Below are 23,699 nucleotides of genomic sequence, written 5' to 3' on the forward strand. Positions count from 1 at the left end.
CACACACACACACACACACACACACACACACACACACACACACACAGCGAGCTCATTTCACTTATTTAAAAATTTCCCGAAAGAAGCAGATTTAAACATTTTTGTAACTGCCACCGTGATTTGACAGCTTCCCAATATTTAAAAACTTTCTGATGAGATTGGTGATGGTATTAACAAGTATGATTTTCTGATATTGTATAATAAAATCTGCACACATTTGGAAAGGTCTTTTATATCTGATATATGATAGTACAACTTAGCGAACTAGCATTTTCCAAATGACTAATGTATGATACTGCAGCATCATGAGTAGGTTAAAAAGAAAATCCGCTCAAAGCACAATGTCACAGAGTATGAACAGTTCACTGATGTTTTAATAATCTATGCAACTTTAAGAAACTACTGCTTGTAAAGTTTGGGTACAGAATTAGAGAATGACTGCACAATTATTGGAAAGGTTATTATAATACTCCTCCTTTGACACATAACAAATAAAATAAAACTTCCACGTGGAAAAAAATCCAACATAAAGTCAAAAGATAAATGACACACTGAAAGAAAATATTGGGAAAAAAATTTTTTTAAGATTTTATTTATCTATTTGACAGAGAGAGATCACAAGCAGGCAGAGAGGCAGGCAGAGAGAGAGGAGGAAGCAGGCTCCCTGCTGAGCAGAGAGCCCGATGCGGGGCTCGATCCCAGGACTCTGAGATCATGACCTGAGCCGAAGGCAGCAGCTTAACCCACTGAGCCACCCAGGCGCCCCAAATATTGGGAAAATTTAACACAGGTTAAAAAGTATTGTTCCCACCTTAATCTGTCTGGGCTGCCATAAGAAAATGCCATCGACTGGGGGACTTAAAAAATAGAATTTTCTCCGAGCTCTAGAGGCTGTCAAATCCAAGGTCAAGGCTCTGGTTCAGTTCGTTTCTCTTCCAAAGCAAAGTCACTTGCCCTCACATGACCTTTCCTCTGTGTGCCTGTGCTGGGGGTGAGGGTGAGGGCAAGGGTGCAGATGGGGGTTAGGGGTACTCTCTGGTGTTTCCTATTGGATTAGGGCCCCATCCTTCTGATCTCATTCAATGTCCATTACCTCCTAGAGGCCCTATTCCCAAATATATTCACAATGAGGGTTAGGGCTTTGATATGAACTGTGAGTGGACATAATTCAGTCCCTAGCAGTCATATATATGTGTATATATATCTCTTGTGAAAATTGTGGGAGAGGGGCACCTGGGTGGCTCAGTGGGTTAAGCCTCTGCCTCCAGCTCAGGTCATGATCCCGGGGTCCTGGGATTGAGCCCCGCATCGGGCTCTCTGCTGGGTGGGGAGCCTGCTTCCTCCTCTTTCTCTGCGGGCCTCTCTGCCTATTTGTGATCTGTCTGTCATATAAATAGATACAAATATTAAAAAAAGAAAATTGTAGGGGGAAATTAAAACTATTGAAAAAGTGCTCAGAAGTTGTGAACAATTAACAAAAAGATATAAAAATGGCGCTTACAATATGAAAAGATGTTCAACTTCACTCACAAGGAAAGTACTAATAAAACTATACCAAGGTATCGCAAAATTTCAAAAGCTGGAAATGGTGCTCTGTTAGCAGAGCTGTAGGAAACAGGCTCTCATATATTCCTGGCAGGGATACAAAGTGCCACAGCTCTATGGAGGGGACTTCCACAGTATTTGATAAAGCTATCTCTGAGTTTACCCCTAACCAAGCAATACTGCTTATAGATTTTACCCTGAAAATACACCCCAGTGACAGGAAAATACAAACCCACAGAATTATTCATTGCTTCATTATTTGTAGTTGCAAAATATTGCAAACACTTACATATCCAAGCGTAGGAGATAGGATGTGTATACACACATATGTGTGATACAACGTGTATACACAGTAAGGACTACACACGGTAAAAATGAGTGATGAAGATCTTTATAAACTGATTATGGAGTGATTTCCAGGAGATAACATTAATTGAAAAATGCAGAGTGTGACCGTATATGGGATGCTGTATTTGAGTAGGAATATAAGGAAAAGAAGAACACATACATATTGTCTCTACAGAGGACAATGCGGGGGGTTGGGGTGGGGTAAACCAGAAAACACTGAGGACAGTTACCTATAAAGGGACGCAGAGCTATTTCTCTGAGTATATTGTTTTGCATACCTCTGGTTTTCGGAAGCAGGTTAGTGCTCTACACATTCAAAAACTAGCCTTTCATCTGTACTAACAGGGAGAAAATTTTTAGAACTGAGCCAAAATAAAACCAATGAACCCAAGCATATCTCAGGTGAATGTCATAATCCTCCTGAGGGCAAGGAGAAAGAAGTAATATGCTTTATTTTTTAATACAGTATTTGATACTTTCAGTTGGTGATGAGAAAGGACATCAGGGAAGAATTACAAACAAATCCTGAACCACTTTTACTGACTTTGTTTTTCGTAGTGGCATGGGAAAATCATTTCTAAGACATCTCTAGGTCTATTATGATTTTAGCAAATGAGTAAATATTGTTATTAGGAGTCCAATTATCACTAGGGAAGAAGGGACATATATATATGGAATGGAGGAGGGGTGTCTGTGTGGCTCAGGACGTTGAGTGACCAACTCTTGCTTTCAGCTTGGGTCATGGTCTTAGGGTCGTGGGATGGAGCTCCGTGTCAGACTCCAGGCTTCAACAGCTCTGGCTTCAGCTGGGAGTCTGCTTGGGATTCTCTCCCTCTGCCTCTAAAATAAATAAACAAATCTTTAGAAAATATGGAATAGAGGAAGGTAAGATGGAGCTGTGTGAGAGTGAACTGGGGTTGGAGGTGTGAACTCACTTCTAAAAATACCAAAATATGAAACTTGATCCATTAAGCATCTGACTCTTGGTTTCAGCGTGGGTCATGATTTCAGGGTTCTGAGATCGAGCTCCTTCTCAGACTCCTCGCTCAGGGCAGAGTCTCCTTGTCTCTCTCCCTCTGCACCTCCCCCTCCTCTCTCTATTTCTCTCTGGGATAAATAAATAAAATCTTATTTTAAAAAATAAAATACACATAAATGTGTATGTATATGTGTGTGTGTGTATATGTGTACATACATTCATATGTTTCCTAGCTCTGGCTGCTGAAAGGGCTAAGAAGCAAAGACCTCCCTTGCAGCAATAAGCACATCTAGGACCCTACTTCCTACTAAAAGAAGGCAGAGCTTCTTGGAGAAATGCCTGAGCCTAAGGCTGGAACAGAAAGTATACAAGATGAGGCTGAGATATCTTATTAAGCCAGAAAGTAAGAGAAATACACAAACACACACACACAGATACACACACACACATACACACACGAAGGGGTCAAGTCATAAGAGCAAAACAGCCAGTTTGAAAAGCACCCATGAGCCAAATCCGGGACAATGTGAGTGATTCTTGAGTTCATACTGAAAATAAAAAGATCTCATAATACACATATGCACACCTATGCATATATACTTATATATAACATGTATGTTTAAAAATACATACTTACAAAGAGGAGGGGAAGACGTTCTCCTGCTTTAGTAGAATGCTGAAATAACAAGCAAACGTTGAGAGAAGGTTGGAGTTGGAAAATCAGCATTTCACAACCGTGATTATAGAGATTGGTTTTGGCAAACACTCTCAGTGGATACTATATTAGTTTCTGATTACTGTTACAACAAATTGCCACATATTACAATGTGTCCTTGACATTTTACCAACAATTTGTTTTTTTTCTATCTTCCCAATAATAACACGATCCTAGACTATTTTCACCTAGAATACTTTAGCTCTCAACTTCTCATTATTCTCATGAATCTCCTACATATAATCTAAACTCCACTCCATTTCTAGGATTACTTTGTACGGTTCTATTCATTGATGTTTACCCACATATTTACCCTCCGTGATGCTCTTCATTCTCCCCTGCCTATCTGTGTTACCACGTGGGTCGTTTTTATTTTTCCTGAAAAGACTGCCATTCGTGCTGGCAACCACTTCTCTGCTTTTTCTACTTGAAAGAAGTCTCAAAACTTTATTGCAGCTTCATTAACAAGAAATTCCGTTATGGGAAAATTCAAACATTTACAAAATAAGAGGAGTGTACCAAAGTCCCGTGGACAATTATCAAATTTGGCCATCCTTGCATCTTCTCCCAACCACACCTCACCTTGATGGTCATGATGATGATAACGAATTTTTTTTTAATGAGGAATTTTGCACAGAGTTCTTCAATGTTTTTTCTTTAAAAATAAGAAAAGAGAGGCCCCTGGGTAGCACAGTCGGTTAAGCATCTGACTCTCAATTTCGGCTCAGGTCATGATCTCAGGGTTGTGAGATTGACCCCGTATGGGGCTCTATACTCAGCACAGAGTCTGCTTGTCCCTTGCCCCCTGCCCCTTCCCCACCAGATGTATAGAGATAGATATAGATATAGATATAAATAAAGATGCTGTGGCTACAGAGAAAACGGTATTAAAGGAAATGCACAGGAAGGAAAACTTTCATAAATCATGGAAAGCACGAGCCTGACAGCTTGACTTGTCAGTGCTTCTCAGAAGATGGAATGTGCAAACCAGAATGACTGTTTTGTCTAGATCGGTTGGAAAAGGAGGCAAAGGCCACCTGATACTTCAGAATCTCTCGTACAAAATCAAACATGGAAGAATCCAAACCTCTAAAAGTAAGTATCAGGATATGTAGAAAAACAAGTGTTTTGACAAGCAAAATGAGTTTTCTGTTGGTGAAATTAGTTGTTTTTCCTCAGCTGCTTCTTTCTGGTATAGACGAATCTGACTGTTTTCTAAGGAAGGAAGTTAGGAGGTACAATTTCAACGGCTGTGTAGAATACTCCACTCCGATCTGATATAATCTGGGAACTCAGAGCTCTTGACCTGAAGTTTTGGTTGGTGTAGATGCCCAGTTTAAACTGACTTTTAAAAGATGGGCAGTGGGGTGTGGCCTGACCCATCAAATTGATGAGGATAATAATCTTTTATTTTAAGTAAGTAAAACGTATGTATATGGAGGTACACACATTTTACCTGTGTCATTGTGACAAATGGATATCTCACTGGATTATCTCCTTTATCACAATCACAACAGTTTTATCGCCCTTGAGTTCCTTCCCAGTGAATCTCTACCCCCAGAGACAACTAACGTTTCAATGTTTTTTCACCTCAGATTGGTTTTGCCTGTCTTAGAACTTCATACAAAGGAATTATTCAGTATACCTCTTTCATGCTCCATTGTTTTTGTTCCTGGATCAATACATTTTACTGTGTGGGCTAATACTTCATGAATTTTTATTGTTGAATAGCAATCAATACATTGTATAAATGTATCATGACTTGTTTATTCATTCTCTTATGGATGGATGTTTGGTTTGACGGTTTTTTTGTGAGTAAAGGTGTGATGAACATTTTTTAATAAGTTGGGTCACAAACATGTTTTATATCTCTTGAGTAAACCCCTCGGATTGGAATTGTTGGGTTCAAATGTAAGTGTACATTTAACATGCAAAAAAATTGGTGGAGTTTTTCCGAAACAGTTGTACCCTTTTTTGTGCCTACCAGCAACAGAAGAATTTTCATTGCTCCCCACCCCTGCTACTTTCCATTCAAATATTTCCTTTGTGAAATGTCTGTCAAGTCTTTTGCTTGTTTTTGTGGGACTGTTTGTTCTTTTAACTGTTAAGTCGTATATATATTCATATATATTCTGGACACTAACTATTTCTTATATATCTTGCAAATATTTTCTTCCAGTCTGTGGCTTGCCCACTTATTTTATTTATAGTCTTTTGATGAACAGATGTTTTTACTTTCAATAAATTCCATTTTATCAATGATTTCTTTTATAGGTTTGTCTTTCCAGTTTTATCTAAGAAATCTTTGGCCCCAGAGTACGAGGATATTTTCCTGAATATCTTTATGGTTTTAGCTTTTACGTTTAGGTCTACTATCCAAGACAAATTAAATCTATGTATAGTGTGAGGTGGGGAAGTAAAGCTTTGCTTTCCCTCATTCGGACCTTCAGTCGTTCCATTGCCAGTTGATGAGAAAATCTGTTTGGTTTGTTTTGGCATCTTTACTGAAAAGGAATTGACCATATATATATACATCTTTCAAAAGGAATGTATATCCTGCCGTCATTTGTGGAAAGATCGATCCTCAATGAAATCTTACTTCCTGTAATTGCCTCTGTAGTTCTCTGATGCTTTTGAATATATGATTTTTTATAAGTTCTCTGAATTTTCTAGGTTTTCTCAGTGGGGACATTGCCTTGCCACAAACTACCTTATTTACCTGGAGGGGGAACTCTTTGAGCTGAATTTGCTGTCATTATTCTAACTTCCTGCACACAGATGCTCTTTCCTTTCATCACTTACGTGAATTTCAGGGTACAGATTTCCGTCTAAGCCCAGACTGACCATATTCCACAGTGTCTCAGCCAGCTCAGGTGGCTATAAGAAAATTCCATAAATGTGGGTGGTTTAGACAACAAACATTTACTGTTTATAGTTCTGGAAGCCGGGAATTCCAAGATCAAGGTGCTAGGTAAGGACCTGTTTCCTGGTCTGCGCACAGCCACCTTCTTGATCTAGCTTCACATGGTAGAGAGAGAGAGAGAGAGGAGTCTGGTCCCTTCCTCTTCTCAGAAGGACATTATTCTCATCATGGGAATCCCGCCAGCATCACCTCAACTAAACCTAATGACCTCCGAAGTGTCCCACTTCCGAATGCTGTCACATTGGAGATTAGTGTTTCAACATAGGAATTTGCGGGGGAGGATCAAGTCCTCCATTCCATTGCACACAAGTTTTAGCGGGCTATGTCTTCAATGCTATTGAGTAGGTTTCTCCTCTCTATTGAGATTTCTTCTTTGATCCGTGAGTTATTTACAAGTATATCACTTACTCTCGGAATAGTCAACTGTTTTTCTAGTAATTTTACTGTTCCTGATTTCTAACTTAATTCCACTGTGGTCGGAGACTATCTTCTGTAGGATTTCAGTTCTGTGACATTTCTTGAAATTTGCCTTATGGCTCCACATGTGTTCAATTTGGGCCAATGGTCACATTCCCTTGAAAAGAACATATATTCATTCTCTCACGTTGGGAGGTAGTAGTCTATGTATGTTAGTTAGGTCAACATTTTTTATTGTATAGTTTAATTCTGTTCAGTCCTTACTGATTTTATTCTGCTCGTTCTGTTACCAAGAGAAGTGTATTAGTGCTTCCCACCATAGTTGTATGTTTGTCTCTTTCCCTTTTCGTTTTTTCAAGTTTTGCTTTTTATATTTTGAGCCTCTGTTGTGAAGTGTCTACAGATTTGGAATTGTTACATATTTCCAGCAGATTGACCCTTTTAATATACACTATCCCTCTTTATCTCTAGTAATGCTCTGTTTTAAAGTCCATTGAGCTACACCAGCATCCTTTTGATTACTGTTTGAATTGAATGTCTCTTCCATCCCATTACTTTTATTTTCAGATTTTTATTATATGTCATTTTATTATCATTTAATTTAAATTTTAGTAGGATCCACACCCAACATGGGGCTTGAACTCATGACCTTAGACCAAGAGTCACACATTCTACCGACAGAGCCAGGCAGGACCCCCCATCCCATTAACTTTTAATAATGCTGTATCCTTATAGTAAAAATGTATATTTAAAGTAGCATTTGGTTAATGCTGTTTCTAAGTATGCTCTTAGACATCTAATTTTTCATCATTTATACTTAATGTTACAGCTGATATTTGGGGCTAAGCATTGCAATTTACCATTTATTTTCTATTTGTCCCACCTCTTTAAGTTCCACTTCCTTTCTTACTCTCTTTTGTATCATATACTTTTGTTATTCTATTTTTTCTGTGTTAGTTTTGAGTTCCATATTCAACAGCTATTCTGTTAGTGATGAACCTAGAGATTATAATACGCATTTCTTATTTATTAAAATCCAATATAAATGAAAATTTTTATAATTTTCTGGATAATACTAGGATTTTAGAACTTCTTAACTTCACTTATCTCCTTCCTCCTGCTTTTTCTGCTATTGCTATCTGTTTTAATTATGTACCTAATAAAATATAATTATGTGTGTTTATGTTTATTAATATTTAATATGTGTATGATTTAATTACAAGCAATGTTAAATACATATTTACAATCCCACAAGACATTATTATGGGTGTTTTCAAAGTGAAAATTTATTTGGTTTAAACTACTTGTTTTAAAAAAAAAAGAAAAAAAAAGAAACTACTGTTTACTCTTTTTTTAAAATACAATTTTGTGTTAGTTTTAGGGTGACAGAAAAGTTGCAAAGATAGTGAAGAAAGTTCCACATACTTTATACCCATTTTCCCCTATTACTAAGGGTTTACATGACCGTGGGGCATTTACGACCAAAGAGCCCACACGGGTACATGACTCTTCCCTAAACTCTGTACTTTGTTTGGATTTCATTAGTTTTCCCCTAACATACGTTTTCTGTTCCAGGGAACCACTTCGTGTTCAGTCATTTTGTCTTCTCCTGCTCTGGTCTGTTATTGGCTCCGATTTTCCCTGACTTTGAGGGGAGTGCTGAGGAGCACTGGTGTTCTTTGGGGCTCAGAGTGCCTTCCCCTGCACATGTGTTCCCTTCTGCTCCGCCTCACTTCCCTTTTTCCCTCACTCCAGCCTCTCTGCAAGTGCCTTTCTTAGTAAAGTGTCCACATGCAAGCTTTTGCTTCTGGCTCTCTATTCTAGGAAATCTGCAGTAAGACTCTTCTATTCTAGGGTATCAATCTTTGGGACCCCGACGGAAGACCTGAAGGCTCATCACACCCTCTCCTGATTGGCAGGTCTCCAACTTCAGCCCTCACTCCTGCAGAATGATGAGAGGCTGTCGTAAGTTCTACTCGGCTTCTCAGCTGCCACTTTCTGATAGCTTTTCAACCTGAAAACCTGAGTTAGCTAATATCTCAGGAGGAAAAAAAGAACACCATATATCCGGTTCAGATTACTGGGCTCCCCTTCTCTCTGAGATCTTGCTTCTAGAAATCCTGTTTTGTTCTTTACTGCCATTAAACTGTTTAAAAGATATATATTTTTGTCTTTTTTTTTTTTTCTAGCTTTTTTCAGCTAGAAGCTTGGTCTGGGCAAAAGCTAGTTCTCCATTCCAAGAAGCAGAACTCAAGCCTGGGTTTTCATAGGAAACCACAGGCTCCTGCTAGAGAAACTGGTGTTTCCTTACAGAGTCTGGTGGGCCCCCAACCCAGCAGAGACAAGAGTGGGCTTGCCCCTCACATGCCTCTCGTTTTATTTCTATTTTTATTCAGTGTCTTTGTTTTCTAACTTCTTTCCACATTTGAGTGTGCTGGTGGAAGTTACCTTTAGTACAATTTTCCTTGCTACCTGCAGTTTATCTTTCAGCTGGGGAATCTTATTTTATTTTATTTTTTGCTAATATATATTTTCCTAGAAAATTGTCAAGGTTTTGAAAAATCTTGATGGAGGATCAGACATAATATTCACTTATAATTTTATTTTTTATTAAGGTTATAATTTTAATTCCAGTATAGTTAACATACAGTGTTGTATTAGTTTCAGATGTACAATGTACTGATTCGACACTTCCATGCATGACCCGGGGCTCTTCACAAGTGCCCTCCTTAACCCCATCACCTATGTCACCTGTCCCCCCACCCATCCACCCACCTCTCCTCTGGGACCCATCTGTTTGTTCTCTATAGTTAAAAGTCTGTTTCTTGTATTATCTCTCTCTCTCTCTCTCTTTATTTTTTCTTTGTTTTTTTTTTCTTAAATTCTGTATATAAGTGAAGTCATTTGGTAGTCTGGAAAACTTTAATACATGTGGGAAAAATACAGAGAGCTAGTCCTTGGAACAGTTGCAAGGGAGATAGAAGTCGGGGGGGGGTGTATCTCAAAGATGTTTTCCTCACTGTGCTGCATTCCATCACCCACGGACCTTTCCATGATTGTGGTATCTGCCTCCTGCCCTTTCCATAGATGTTGACTCAAAAAAAAAAAAAAAAAGTTCGGGGATGCCTGAGTGGCTCAGTGGGTGGGTGGTCCACTCATGATCTCAGGCTCCTGGGATGGAGCCCTGTAACGAACTCCAAGGTCAGCAGTGGGGGGTGCTTCGGATTCTCTCTCCCTCTCCCTCTGCCCCTCCCCCTTCCTCACTCACAGGCACTCTCTAGCTCTCTCAAATAAATAAATAAATCTTAAAAAAAAAAAAAAAAAAGGCTGACTCTTACTCTCCCTTTCACAATGGTTCAGTTACCATGGTGTACACCAGCTGTTCTAGCATTGCCCCCTGGTGGTATGGAGCCGTTAGCCCCTGAGTTGAAGGGCTGGAGAATGCTGCCATTTTGAACTCTGTCAGCGAAGGAGGAGGAGACAGAATGATTAGAAGAAAAACAGGACTGCCAACTCTCACACCTTGTTACAATGAGTCTTTTCCTCTGGTCTCCTGCCCTAAACTCACCCGGAACTGGTGAATTGTACCTGTTAAAACTGTTTCTGCACTAAGAATCCATAAGTAACAGGCAAGACTCCACTTTGGCCTCTAGGTTTTTAAAAAATACTCTGGGGCTGGCTCAAGGTTGAGAAGGTAGGGGTGATTTGGAGAATTGGATTTGCTGAATGTCAAAATGACTCGTGTATTTTTCAGGGTAGGTTAACTGGGGAAACAAATAAGCAGCACGTTTCACTATACAATAAAGTGTATCTATTGCTTGTGCAGTGTCCTAGCAAAGGTTTTTCTGGTCAGGGGACTCTCCTACATGACTCTCCTCCTCCTGATGTCACAGGAACTCAGGTTCCTTTTGTCATGACTCCACCCTCTTCTAGGACCTCAGAGAACTCTCTAATTAGCCAGTAGCTGGGAAAACGTAGTCAATGGTTACACATAAGAAAGTTTATGGACCCGACTTGGAATTTATATCTATCACTTATACCGACTTGGAATTTATATCTATCACTTATACCTACTTCAGGTATTTCATTGGCCAGCATCCAGTCAAATGGCTGCACCTGCTTGCAAAGGAGGCTGGGAAGTAAAGCCTGGGGGTTGCCCAGGAGGAATAGGTAAATGGTCGTGAACAGCTCTCAAGTCTCTGCCACAGGTCTCATCTGTTTCTGCCTTCCAAAGGAAAATAAAAAGAATGTCTCTGCTTTTGCAAAGAGCCCCCAAACCTCCTTGGATCATCCACCTCCTCAGGTTATTCAGATCCTGAGTTGACAGCAACACTGCATATGATTTTTTTCAGCCTCTTAAGATGAGAGGAAACTTGCTTTTCAGCTAAAATGTGGAATATTTTCTTGGTCCTAGGGGAGATCTAATTGGTCAATATTATTTTTAAGTAAGCTTTTTATTGAAGTTTGACGTAATCTAGAAAAGTAAAAACGAAAAACAAACAAAAAACCCCTGTAAGAAAACCGCTCAATGGACTTTCACAAGGTCGGTGTAGTCATGTGACTATCACCCGCATCAAGAAATAACACATTATCACTACCTTAGAAACCAACAAGTAAGGGTGGGGTGGGGGAGTTCTTGGTGCTGAGGGAGGATATTCTGAGGGTACTGAGTTGCTAGTATGTCACTTGGGTTCTCCTTTAAGTGTTAGCTCCAAAGGTGAGGAAACACCAAAGCGATCTGGGATTCTCCCTCCCCTTGATTGCAGCATCTGAATTACCCCTGGCAAGTTGCTTCCTCTTTTAGAATCTCTGTTTCTCTGTGCGTACAATGGGAGGTTTGGAACAGCAAGCCACCAGGGTTTGTCAACTTGGAACAACTTGGTTTTAGGAATTGCCCCCAATCCTACAGGATGGGGTGCAGTGGGAATAATATTTAATGGACTTGTAAAGAATCCCTTGTGTAGAGCGTTGCCCTAGCCCCAGCTTGTGCCCAGGCCTAGGTCTGTCTTCACAGAGTTCTCCAGATTGGGGTACCAGGCGTCGTTCCCCAGTACTGTGCCACAGGTAGCGTTCGCCTAACTGGTGTTCCATTGTTTTGGCTTAATCCAGCTCTGTGTGTGCTGTGAAGGGCTGCCAGAGCTTGTAGAGTCAATGGGGTATATGCATATCCAGGGGCGAAGGACGTAACATATGGACTTGGGCAGACTTGAATGCCAATTCTGACTTAGTCACAAACTGGCTGTATGACCTTGAGTGGGTCATTTAATCTCTCTGAGACTCAGCCTCTGTGCCTATGAAATTCAAAGGAGGCAGTCACCTACCTTACAAGTTTTCATGTGGATGCAGTGAGCTAAACCTCGGTGCCTGGCATCTAATTGTGAGTAAGCAGTTGTGAGTATTGCCTTTCTGTGCTAATCCTTCAACAACAGTGCCACAGGGCTCTTCCAGGCCGCCCGTGGCAGGGGACCAAGGACCCGTAGCTTGGAATGGGAATCTAGAGGGGAAACAGGTTTACCCTGCAGCTAAGTCCCAGCTAGTCCCATATCTTTTTCTTCCACACACGCCTTCTTTATCCTCTCTCCTCTGAAACTGAAATGCTTCATTTCTCACAATTGCCAGTATCATTATCTTTGTACAGTTCAGAGTAATCTCCTGGCAATCTAATCCGAAACGTAATATTAGCTCCCAGTGTAATTATAATTAATAGAAATGCTTAGAATATGTAGAGTGCTTTCCCCCCTAATTGTTCAGAAATCTATGGGTAAGGATGGACTTCACCGTCCCGTGAACTTGAGCTCCCGTCATGGTTCCACTACCCACTAGCTGCGTAACCCCATACGAGTGATTTAACCTGTCGGGTTGCAACTGAGTGATGGGAACGGGAGGTGCTTTCATTCTTCATCCCACGCTCCTCCTTCAGGGAGCCCGGAAAACCCCCAGACTCACTTGTATCTGGATTTCTGTATGACAACTAAGTTCTACCAGTTGATGGTGCTCATGGGAGGTCTGGAAGGTGGAGCTGGGGAAAGCTTTCCTACTTCTGCTGAGGCTGCTGGCAAGCTTAGCCTTGGTGAGTTGAGGAGTGGACAAGGATGAGGTCACCAGCCTCAGGCTGGGAGAGGCAGTTGTGACGGTGGCTACGGTGGCAGCTCTAAGAGCTTCCAGAAGTCTCAGCTAGGTGATGGGTCCTTCTAGCGGACAGCTAGCTGTCGCTTCCTTGCATGTGCTCCTCCAGCCCTTAACAGAGTCTTGGAAGCATTTGATTCCTGGTACAAAAACCCCCTTTTGCTGGAAATATCTAGTATGACTTCTGTTCCTTACACTGAACCAAATTGACAGAGGATGATGGGTACTGCTAATTTTTTAGAATCACGGGATTAGGCAAGCTATTAAGTATAAAATGCCTGTCACGGAAGAAGCCCTCAGCCCATGGCAGTCACTGATGATTGCAAGAAGGGTAACTACATAGCTGTTGGAAACTCGGGCAAACCAGTTCTGTAAATTGCATCTTGCCGCCCACTGTTGCTAGCAGGATTTTTTTCCCACTTTGGTTTTTCCAAGCAGTCAGCAGGCATCTATAACAAGAGGAAAATGATCCTTGGCTAATGTTGCTTTCCCCTTATGTTCTCGCCAACAATTCATGTTGCCTTAAGAGATTAGGCCTTTTTATTGCTTGCCTCATTGCCCTGCTGTCTGCACCGGAGTTATGTCTTGGCTGGCTGGGCGTATCCTTCTGATGGAGTCCAGGCCTGTTGCGCGGAGAGCAAGGGGGTTATTTGATCTCTTGACTGTGGCTCTTACAAGTCCCATTGAGAGCGAGCTTACCCACAGAGCTCTGCTATGTTAATTGGGCCGGGGTTGCCGAAGAAGCAAAATTCTACCTAAAGCAGCGAGTGTTTCTTCTGGCAGGACTCGACATTTGGGAGAAGGCAGCCTCTGCGGGGGCTCGGGGGTCAGCCCTGGGTCCCACCCCACCCTTGCCAGATACTCAGCTAATGGGCAGCTGTCTCTTGATCAGGATGATGGAGGGCCATCAGGGGCATCCCCGGCCTCCGGAGAGATTTTCACTCAGCCTGGACTTAAATCCTGGAATGCAAGAAACCTCCTCTGATTGTCAGCCCCAAAGCCTGATTCCTTGCCCACCAAGTTCTATTCCACCGATGTCTCGGGGAGAAGGTGGAGAAGTTTGTCTCCCCACCCCTGACTCAGGTGGCTTTTTATTAAAAGCTGCATGGAGCTTTTCCCGCTGTGCCTTCTCATGGCAGCTCTTCCTAAAAGGCAGAGTGATTGTACAGAGCCAACAAATAAAATCATCAGACCCTGGAGAGAGGCTCGGACTCAATCCCTTCCCTTGGCAAAAGCTTATTAAAAGTGGATCCCCGGCGGTAAGCTTCCACAGCTCCCTGGTCACCAAGCCCATGGCTCTGCCCCCAGCTGGGTCACTCTCATCTGTCCAGTCTTCCCAGGGTTACCCCCACCCTGGCAACCCCCAAACCCTTCAAATTCTCTTCAGGACTCTGAGGTGCCCTTGATGGGTCATGGAGCTGAGCTTAGTCTGAGGAGACAGTGTTTATTTGCAAAAGATAAAGAAGACTCATTCTTTGAAAAGTGACCCAGATCCCCCTCCCCTTTATTGTGAGTCCCTGTCTCTCTCTATTGAATGTTGAGCAGAATTACCCGAAGGGAAACTATGTCACACCTACGAGGATGGTTATAATAAAAAACACGGAGAATAACAAGCATTAGTGGGGAACCAGGGTAGCTCATCGGGCTAAGCGTCCGACTCTTGATTTCAGCTCAGGTCATGGCCTCAGGGTCCTGGGATGGAGCCCAGCATCAGGCTCTGTGCTCAGCAAGGAATCTGCTTGCAGATTTCTCTTCTTCTTCATCTGCTCCTCCCCCTGCTTGTGTCTGCTCTCTCTTTTGCTAAAATAAATAAGTAAACCTTAAAAAAAAGGAAGAAAACAACAAGCGTTAATGAGGACGGGCATGGAATCATCACGCACACATTGTTGGTGGGATATAAGATGCTGCAGCTTCTGGGGAAGATAGCTTGACATCCCTCGAAAAGTTTAAATATAGAATCATGTGACTCAGCATTTCCACTCCTGGGTACATCCACCAAAAAAAAAAAAAAAGGAAACCAGGGACTTGATATGATACCAGCACACCGGTGTTCACGGCAGCATTATTCACAATAGCCAAAAGATGAAAGAATCTTAAGTGTCTACCAACAAAAGAACGGGTACACAGAATGTGGCACAGCTATACAATGGGATGGTCTTCTGCCGGAAGAAGGAATGGAATTCTGATACATGCTACAACATGGATGAGTCTTGAAAGTATTTATGCCAAGTGAGATAAGTGAGACCCAAAAGTACGATTCCACTTACACATACCATCTAGAATAGGCAAAGTCATAGAGTCAGAAAGTGGATTAGGGGTTTCCAGAGGCTTGGAGGAGTTACTGGTTACTGGGTACAAAGCTTCTGTTTGGGGTGGTGGAAAAGTCTGGGGAGCAGTGGAGAGGATTATACAACAGTGTGCAGGTATTTAATGCCTGCCACTGAATTGAACATTGGAAAACCGTTAAAATGGCACATCTTGTGTTGTATATATTTTACCAGAATTAAAAAGAATTACCGGAAGAGCTTGCTACAGTGCGGGCTCCAAGGACCCACTCCTTGACTTGTTGAATCAGTAAGACTGGGTTGGGGCTCTGCAATGTGCCTTTCTAGCAGGCTTGCCAAGGGTCTCCGATGTGGGTGAGCCAAGGGCCTCCTTTAGCATGCAGCTGTGCAGCCGGTCATGCCACCTGCCTTGCTTGGGAAACACAAGGAAGCAAAAGAGAAGGGCCTGCTGCAGTTTCCTGAGGCAGGACACTCAAACCTTAAACTTTGGGCGGAAGGAAGGTAGGCTACTCCATGCACCAGCTGAGCGAGGACGGGCACACAGGTCTCCCCAGGCTGTACATGAAGGTGGCAGTCTTGGGAGCAGAAGACTGACAGGGATCCCACAAGTAAGCCTGTGGCTTATGGTGGGATCTGCCCACCTCCATGCCAGCCCTCGGAGCCCTGGCCCACAACCTTCTCCAGCCTGCCCCTTCCCAGCCAAGCTTGTCTGTTGGCTACAGCAAAGGCCAGAGGCAGGAAGTGGCTTGGGGTTCTGGCCCCTTCTGGAGTTGGTCCTTCTGTCTTCTTTGTCTCTGATTCTCCCAGGACCAGGGTCAGGATTGCTCTTTTTTCATCAGAGGGACATGATCTCAGTTCTGGCATTCTTCTCCCAGTGGCTGATGCAATTTACTCTTATTTATTGACTCTGCCTTTCTGTGCATGTAAGTAATCAGATTACTAGCAAAGAGAACCACCCTGAGCAATTACAAAACATTTCTGGGCTGATATTTGAGAGTTTGTGCTTGTGTCCTTATGTTGCCTGGCAACTCAAGTATTCTTTGAGATTGGTTTACACTTCTACTCTGAGTTCCTGAAACTCATTTTCAGAAACGATTCTAGTCATGTCCCAGGCAGAGAACAGCACAGAAAAAACCTAGCCTAAAAAACTCAAATGTAATTTTTGTTCATCTCCGGGAGGGAAAGAGGAAGAAGGAAAAAGATTCACTCATTCACTCCTCTGACTTCCACTGAATCCCAACCAAGTTCTGGGAACACACCAGTCTTGGAAAGTGGGAGTGAGCAAAACACAGCTCTCCCCCAGACACAGCTCTCCCCCACAGGGAGCTCAGTCCCCAGAAGGGTGAGGGTGGGATGGGGAACATAGGACAAGAAGCCACTATGAAATAGTTGATCAGTGGACAGGGCAAGGTCTTGAGAGTTGGCCCGAAGGGTTAGAGACTGGAGGACACCGGGAAGATTGGAAATGATGGAACGTTTTGAAGAGATGCTTGGAAATGAGTAGTTTTGTAGGCAGAGCAGACGGGGTTAGTCCCCGTGTTCTCCACACAGTGAAAGGGATCATCTGTCAATGTGGGGACAGATGAGGGGACAGGAAGCTGGAGAATGGAAAGTGGCCTGACCCTTCAGGCTGGCATGACACATTTAAAAGTCTGGACTGGATCTTCTAGGATCTACTCTAGAGATTCCTGGAATATTCTGAGCAGAAGAGTGCTGTGATCAGGTTTGTGGGGGTTTTTGAATGTATGACAAGTTCCATAAAAAGTGGGGAGCAGAGTATAGTGAACCTCCATGAGCCCACACTTCAAGTGAGCAATTATTAATGTTTTTCCAAATTTTCTTAATGTATTTCTTCTTTGCTAAAATATCTTAAGGCAAATCAAGTCACACTCTTTAGAGGGAACATCTTTTATAAATTAGTTTTGTTTGTTTGGTTTTTGTTTTGTTTTGTTTTGTTTTTATACAACTACACTACCATTGTTATCCCTCCTCACATAATTAACAGTAATTTCTTAAAATCTGAAACAAGGTTCATAGCCAAATAACCCAGTCTCTCCAAAATGTGTTTGTTTCCAGGTTGATTTCTATGAATCAGGATTCAAAGCCAATCTACATATTGCAGTTATGATTTTTATTTTAGAAAGCTCACCCAGAGAAGGTGCGATTTGGAAGGCTCAAGTCTTCTAGCTCCAGAATGAGGCCAAGTTACATTGTTTCCATTGGAAACAAGGGTCTGGAGTTCTGAAGAGCAGGCTAGGCTAGAATTCCCTCTGCCCCTGGGTGAGAAAGGGTGATGTCTGAGCCCTGGGATGATGGCCCCTGAGAGGTGGCGGGCTTGGGAATTTCTGGCAATCTTCTCAGAGAGTTGGGGAGTGGGGAGCTCGCCAATGGCTGATGGGCTGACAATTGGGTACACTGAGCGTGGAAAATCCACCTTGTCATTTGGCTTAAGGGGGGCCTGTGGTACTCTGAGGACAGTGGTGGTAGAGTGGGGGGGGGGGTCAGAGGCTTCTGTGATGCCCTGAGGGGTGGATAGGGACAAGGGTGAGGGGAGAGGGATGGGGACCGCTTTCTTAGGAAACTTTAAGAGAAAGCAAATGGACCACAGTGAGAGAGGACAGCCCAGCAAAGACGGGTAGGGGAGGTCTGTGAGTTTCTAAAAGACGAAAAGTCTCTAGTTTGTCACTAAAGGCATAGAGGAAGGGCCAGGTGTTGAGTGTAAACTGAGGCCGATTTCAGGAAGATAGCCCAGAAGGATAGATCAAGCTCTTTCAAGTGGCCATAGCATTGAGTTTGCCCACAGAAACGGATGCTAAGGAGAAAGAGTTGCACAGAACGGTTTATCTGGGAGCTGTGCTATTGCTTCATTCATGACAGGAAAAGCTGAAAGTAGCCTGTAGGTATGACAATAAGGACAGGATTATCCAAGGATTCTCAGCCTCAGCTGTGGACATTGGAGGTCAGATAATTCTTTGTTGTAGGAGCTGTCCTGGGCATTATAGGATGTCTAGTGGTATGAAGGGCAAATCTAGATGACTAGATACCAGTAGTCACTACCCACCGCCAAGCTGTGACCACCAAAAATGTCTGCAGACTTTGCAAAATGTTCACCCCAGAGGGAGTGGCAACTTCGACCACATTTGGGAACCAATAGGTGAACACATGACGTGCCCACACAGTGACGCAAGACAGCATCCTAGAGATCGCTTCCAGGAGTGATTAGAATGCATGCAAGAATCCGTACAATATGATAACAAGGGGGGAAAAGTTGTACAAATAATTTCCTATACAAGAATAATGCTACATGTATAAATAAGCGTGCCTCATACCTGGGAAGAGGTAGGAAGGGGAAAAAATACTGAAATATTAGAAGAATTAACTCTGGATGGTAAAATAGGTGAGCTCTTTCCAAGTTTTCCCTTTTTAGGAAAGAAAACCACCACATTTTCTACCCTGATCATGAGTGTTTTCTATCTATTTATTTATACACCCAGTGTCACCACTGACCCACTAATTTATTTTCAGGAAATCTATTATTGATATAACATACATGCAGTAAAGTTTATAGGCATATGTAGCTCCGTGGAGTTTCACTAAGTGAATATACTTGTGTAAACCAGAGCTCTGATCAAGAAACAGAACATCAGCAGACCTCTTAGAAGTCCCCCTGTGTCCCCTTCCAGTCACTCCCACCCCCAGGATGACCCATTTCCTGACTTAAACCCCAGTTTCCATTCGCCTGTTTTAAAGCTTTGTGCCGATGGACTTGTGCATGCAGTGTGAACGCTTTCGTATCTGGGTTCTTTGGCGCAACGCTGTTGGTAAGATTCGCTTATGCTATGGTGTGTAGCTGTAGTATATTATAATGAGCCTATATTATTTTTAAAACCATAAAGCTATTTTAAAGAAAGATGGCAGATGGCGGCTATTAAAAAGCTGGGATGCTTTCCACTTCCCAAGGAACATTCTGCAGTTCTCTGCCAGGGAGACAGTCGTGGCCTGCAGCCCCTGGCGGCTTGCCCTAGAGGTTGCTTCTCCAGATCTAGGAAGGATTTGTGCTGATCTCCCCATCCGCTGGCTCACCGGCCCTCACCAATGATGCATCTTCTTGTCTGACCTCCTTGATGTGGAGACCAATCAGACGAGATGGGAAGGGGGACCTGTGCATCTTGCACATGGGGCTGAATGAGAGGTAGGGCCTGGGGTGTCCAGAATGGGGCCAGGTGCTCCTGAAGAGAGGGTCTTCACCTCTGTTCCCTTGGTGACTATCGCTGATCTGCCACCAGCAGAGAGAGAATCAGATGAAGTTTGCCTCATCTGGTCCCCTGGCTTTTCACATTCTGGGGGCTTGAAGCACCTCGCGGGTGCTCCTTTCAGGCTCGCAGTCTTACAAGGAGGGGCTGTCGGGATTCCCTGGTTGAGGCACCAAGTCCCTGATGCTGAGAGAAGTAACTTGTTAAGGGCACATGCTGGGCTAGGAGACCAGGTCTGCGTGACCTCAGTGCTGCCTCTCCAGGCCACTCTCCCGCCCCTCCCATCGCTGGCTGAGATGGGGGATAGAGAGTCAGGACTCCATCAGGGCATCCTTCTCAGTCCGCTGACCTGTTTGCAGCCGGCCATACGGCCGGGAAGTCATGATCTCAGACACCGCCTGGGTTGGTTTAACCATGAAATGGGAAGCTCAACACCGCCCTTCTTCTTGCCCCAAGCTGCCCTCCTCTCTTCAGCAGGAATCGCTGGAAAAATGTTCTGGAAAAACGGAGGCATTTTTACGACTCTCTCCTCACCTAAACCCGCTGGGCCAGGACAGAGCGCAGACCCTCAGGCTCTGACCGTTATCCTACACTCCGGCCCCGGGCACCTTGGGCTTTGATGTTGTCTTGGTAAATGTCCCTGAGTCACTGGTGGCCTCTGATCTCCCCAGCACCTAATAATTCAAACAGCCCCGGGGCAGTGAGCTGCTAATCAGCTGGGCAGCCTTTGCAGCTGCACAATGAGGTTGAGGGGAAAGGGGGTCCCTTTCATTCTTAGGGTCTCATTCCACAACCTGAGGGCCAAGGCAGACGCCACCGTCCCCGGCCCAGGGGGGAGGTGAATTCCTGCAAGGACCTGAGCGGGCATCTGCCTGGCCGAGGCGGCCGGGTGCCCGGTTTGAATCACGGCTGGCCTGGCCAGGCCATCGGGTGGGAATTAAAATTTAATTTAGAAAGTCCTGTCTCTGCGGCCCTGGTGGCCGTCGTCTGGGTGATTGACTGGCTGGTTTCCTTCACCTTTGCACGCCTTGGGTTTTTACTGGCGGAGGAAATGAAGGCTGAACTGGGGCAGGAAATTCCATGTACACAGGTGTTTCTGGTTAGCCCCGTGCACCTCACCCAGGGGCACAACTGGGGGCCAGGGATGCCTGTGAGCCCGGGGCTTCTGTGGCCCAGAAGCTGCTGTGGTTTCGCCTGTAGGGAAGGCTGGACAGGGCACTCAGGCCATGGCAGGGCAGATGGGGGGAACTGGCGAACAGTTCCGCAGGCTGGCCCTTGGAGACCCAAGACTGCCCAGCTGTGCCACAGGATCACGCAGGGGACTTGGCAGGAGGCACCCCAGCCTCCAATGCCTGCAGTGGGCGCCCGGCGGCACCAGGACCTGACCTGAAAGATTAGCAGCGCCCCCAAGGTGGGTTTACACATTGTCGCCAACGCTTCATGTGGTTGACCCACCCCCATTTGCACATCTTCTGAAGGGCTTAAGGATCCACAAAGCACTCCCTCCCTTGCTTAAAAGGTCTCTGGAGGGGCTGGGGAGGTAGCCTGGGGCTTGGTCAGAGACAGCCATCTGCAGGGTTTGTTCCAGAGCCTAAAGAAGCAGCCTTCTTCCTTCCATAATACCTTCATGCTGCCATCGGGGCATTTCCATGGGTCACTCAGTGCGTGGGGAGAGGCACTCGGGGCTTCTGCTCCCACGGCACGGGGAGATACACTGGGGGCTCTGGGCAAATGCTCACTCCCACCCCTCCCACCTCGGGGTTCCGATGTGCATCAGAGGAACGAACTCTGCTGTGTTGGCGCGCAGGTTAATAAGATACCCACGGTCCGCGATGGGCGCACAGAGAATCTTCACACGGCTCTCAACCGAGCTTCCAGCTCCTGGCAACATCCCCAACAGATGTCTCAAAAGGAAAAATATTTCTTTGGACAGTGTAGAGTAATTTAGACATAACAAAAAAATTGTAACCAATGAAAGTGTCCATCAATTGGTTGTAGACTGAGGCGTGTCATTGATGCAATAAGGAATAGCCCGTAAGAGCACTATGACAGGTATGAAGCCATGTAAAAGGCCCAGGAAGCAAGCGAAGACAAGAAGCCCACGCTCCCTGAGTACAACGGTCGGAAGATGTGTACTTTGGGGAAGATCGGAGGGCGATGCAAGTCGTTGCTTATGCAAATATATTTAAGTCATTCGATATATACATGCATAATTTCAAAATGAAAATGAAATAACAGAGAGAGAGACGAATGCGTGTCAGTTATCAAGGTCCTACTAGGATGAGACCTTGTGTCATCAGTCCAGGGCAAGATGTATGTGATCTTGAAGAATGGAGAAAAGCCTGTGATTAGGGCTCAGCCCCTGCGGGGGCCATAGGTGCGGGGTCATCAGAGTGAGTTGCGGGCACCCTCGGGAGGTTCTGGCATTGGGTAGGGTGTCCTGGGCAACTTGGGGGAAATGGGGCTAAGTCTCTGTCAGGACACCATGTGGGCCTAGGCCCCCCGAGGAGGGTGGGGAGGTTCCTCAGGGATGTCCTCAGGGCTCTGACTGACACAGGGCTGCCCCTAGCTGTAGGGGGTGAGAAATGAGCTTTCATGGCGGTGAGGAGCTCTACGGCTGGGTACCTGAGCAGCACTGGAGACAGGAATCTCTTGCTCTTCATGAAACACGAATGAATGGCTGCCCCCAAGAGGCTGTGTAGGTTGAGGGCTAGAGGGAGCCTAAACTGAGAGCCCTGAGAGCCAGCTGCCTTGTCCTGGGACCCCTGCCTGGTGCACTGCAAGGCATGGAAGGTGGCCATCTCTCTCATTCAGTGTACTTCCCATCCCTCAAGGCAGTAGCTCCATCCTCTGCCTCCTAGGAAACTGTTCTGACCAGCTCCGCCCTTGCCAGTCCCTGCTCAGCACACTTCTAGAAACTGGATGTGACCCTGAGTCCCCAGAGGGCAGGAGCCAGGCCTCCCCCTTTCTGGGCACCTCCCTCTCCCCTGGGGCTTTTAGAATGGCTCTCCATTCCTTCTCGTTGAGTTGTCCCAGGTGCAAAATAACAGTTGGAATGGCAGCAATGACTGTGAATTTCGATTCCTCTTTTAAAACCACTTGCAGATATTTCTGCTGCTTTCCTCCACTCTCCTATCCCACTTCTTCCTTCCCCCCAAGACTAGAGTTATGAAACGGTAATCCACACCCCCTCCCTTGCATCTCCGTCTCCTCCTGTGGTTATCACTGTGGCTACTTCGTGGGTAAGCCTGAATGTGATCTACCTCCCGGCACCCTGGGCCCCGGCGAGAACCATCACACAGGGGGCTGGTGATCTTGGAGGGAACAGCAAAGGCAGGTAAGTTCCAAACCCTGAGCATTCACTGTAAGTCAAGCTCTGCGCTCAGCACCCTGCATGTGTCATCCGGTTTCATTCTCCCGAACACCCCACAAGACGGGCAGTGTTCCTGCTAATGTATGGTAGACACTGAGGCTGAGAAAACTTGTTCTCTTGCCCAAGGTCATGGAGCTAGTAAGAAGTAGAGCCGGATCCAGACATTGGCTGTCTGATTCCAAAGTCTAGGCTTTTCTTTGCTCTAAATCCCTCCACTCGACCTTCTCTTTTGTCTGCAGAATTCTAGGAAGTGTTGATTCTGTTTCTCATCAGCAGGGCCTTGTGCTCCCCGTGGAGCAGGGTCTCAGGGCATTTGCACATCATCCCTAGAGCCAAATGTTGGGTGTGCAGAGCCTCATCTCCACGTCCAGGATGTCCAGAACCAGCTGGAATCGGAGGCATTCTGGCCCTTTTCCCCGACCACATGGAAATGTCATTTGCAATCAGCCGGCTGTAGTTGGAGAGCTGCCTTGTAGGTACAGTGAGTAAAAGGACCACATGGAAACACTCAGTGCCTGAGCCAGCACCGGAGAAGCCCTGGCTCACAGCCATGAATGGCGGCAGGTCCAATAATGTTGAGCTCCAGGCATGCATGTTGCCAAAAAGCCAGAGGGGTTTTGGAGACTGACCAGCTCCTCCAGCACGTGAAAAGGCTGTGCACGGTGCTGGGTGTATGGGTGCTGGAGAATGTAGGTTCATGTTCTGTGACAGAGGGACTGTGGTCCTGTGGGCTGA

This window comes from Lutra lutra, chromosome 5 (genome assembly GCF_902655055.1).
Source record: "Lutra lutra chromosome 5, mLutLut1.2, whole genome shotgun sequence".
Classification (NCBI taxonomy): domain Eukaryota; kingdom Metazoa; phylum Chordata; class Mammalia; order Carnivora; family Mustelidae; genus Lutra; species Lutra lutra.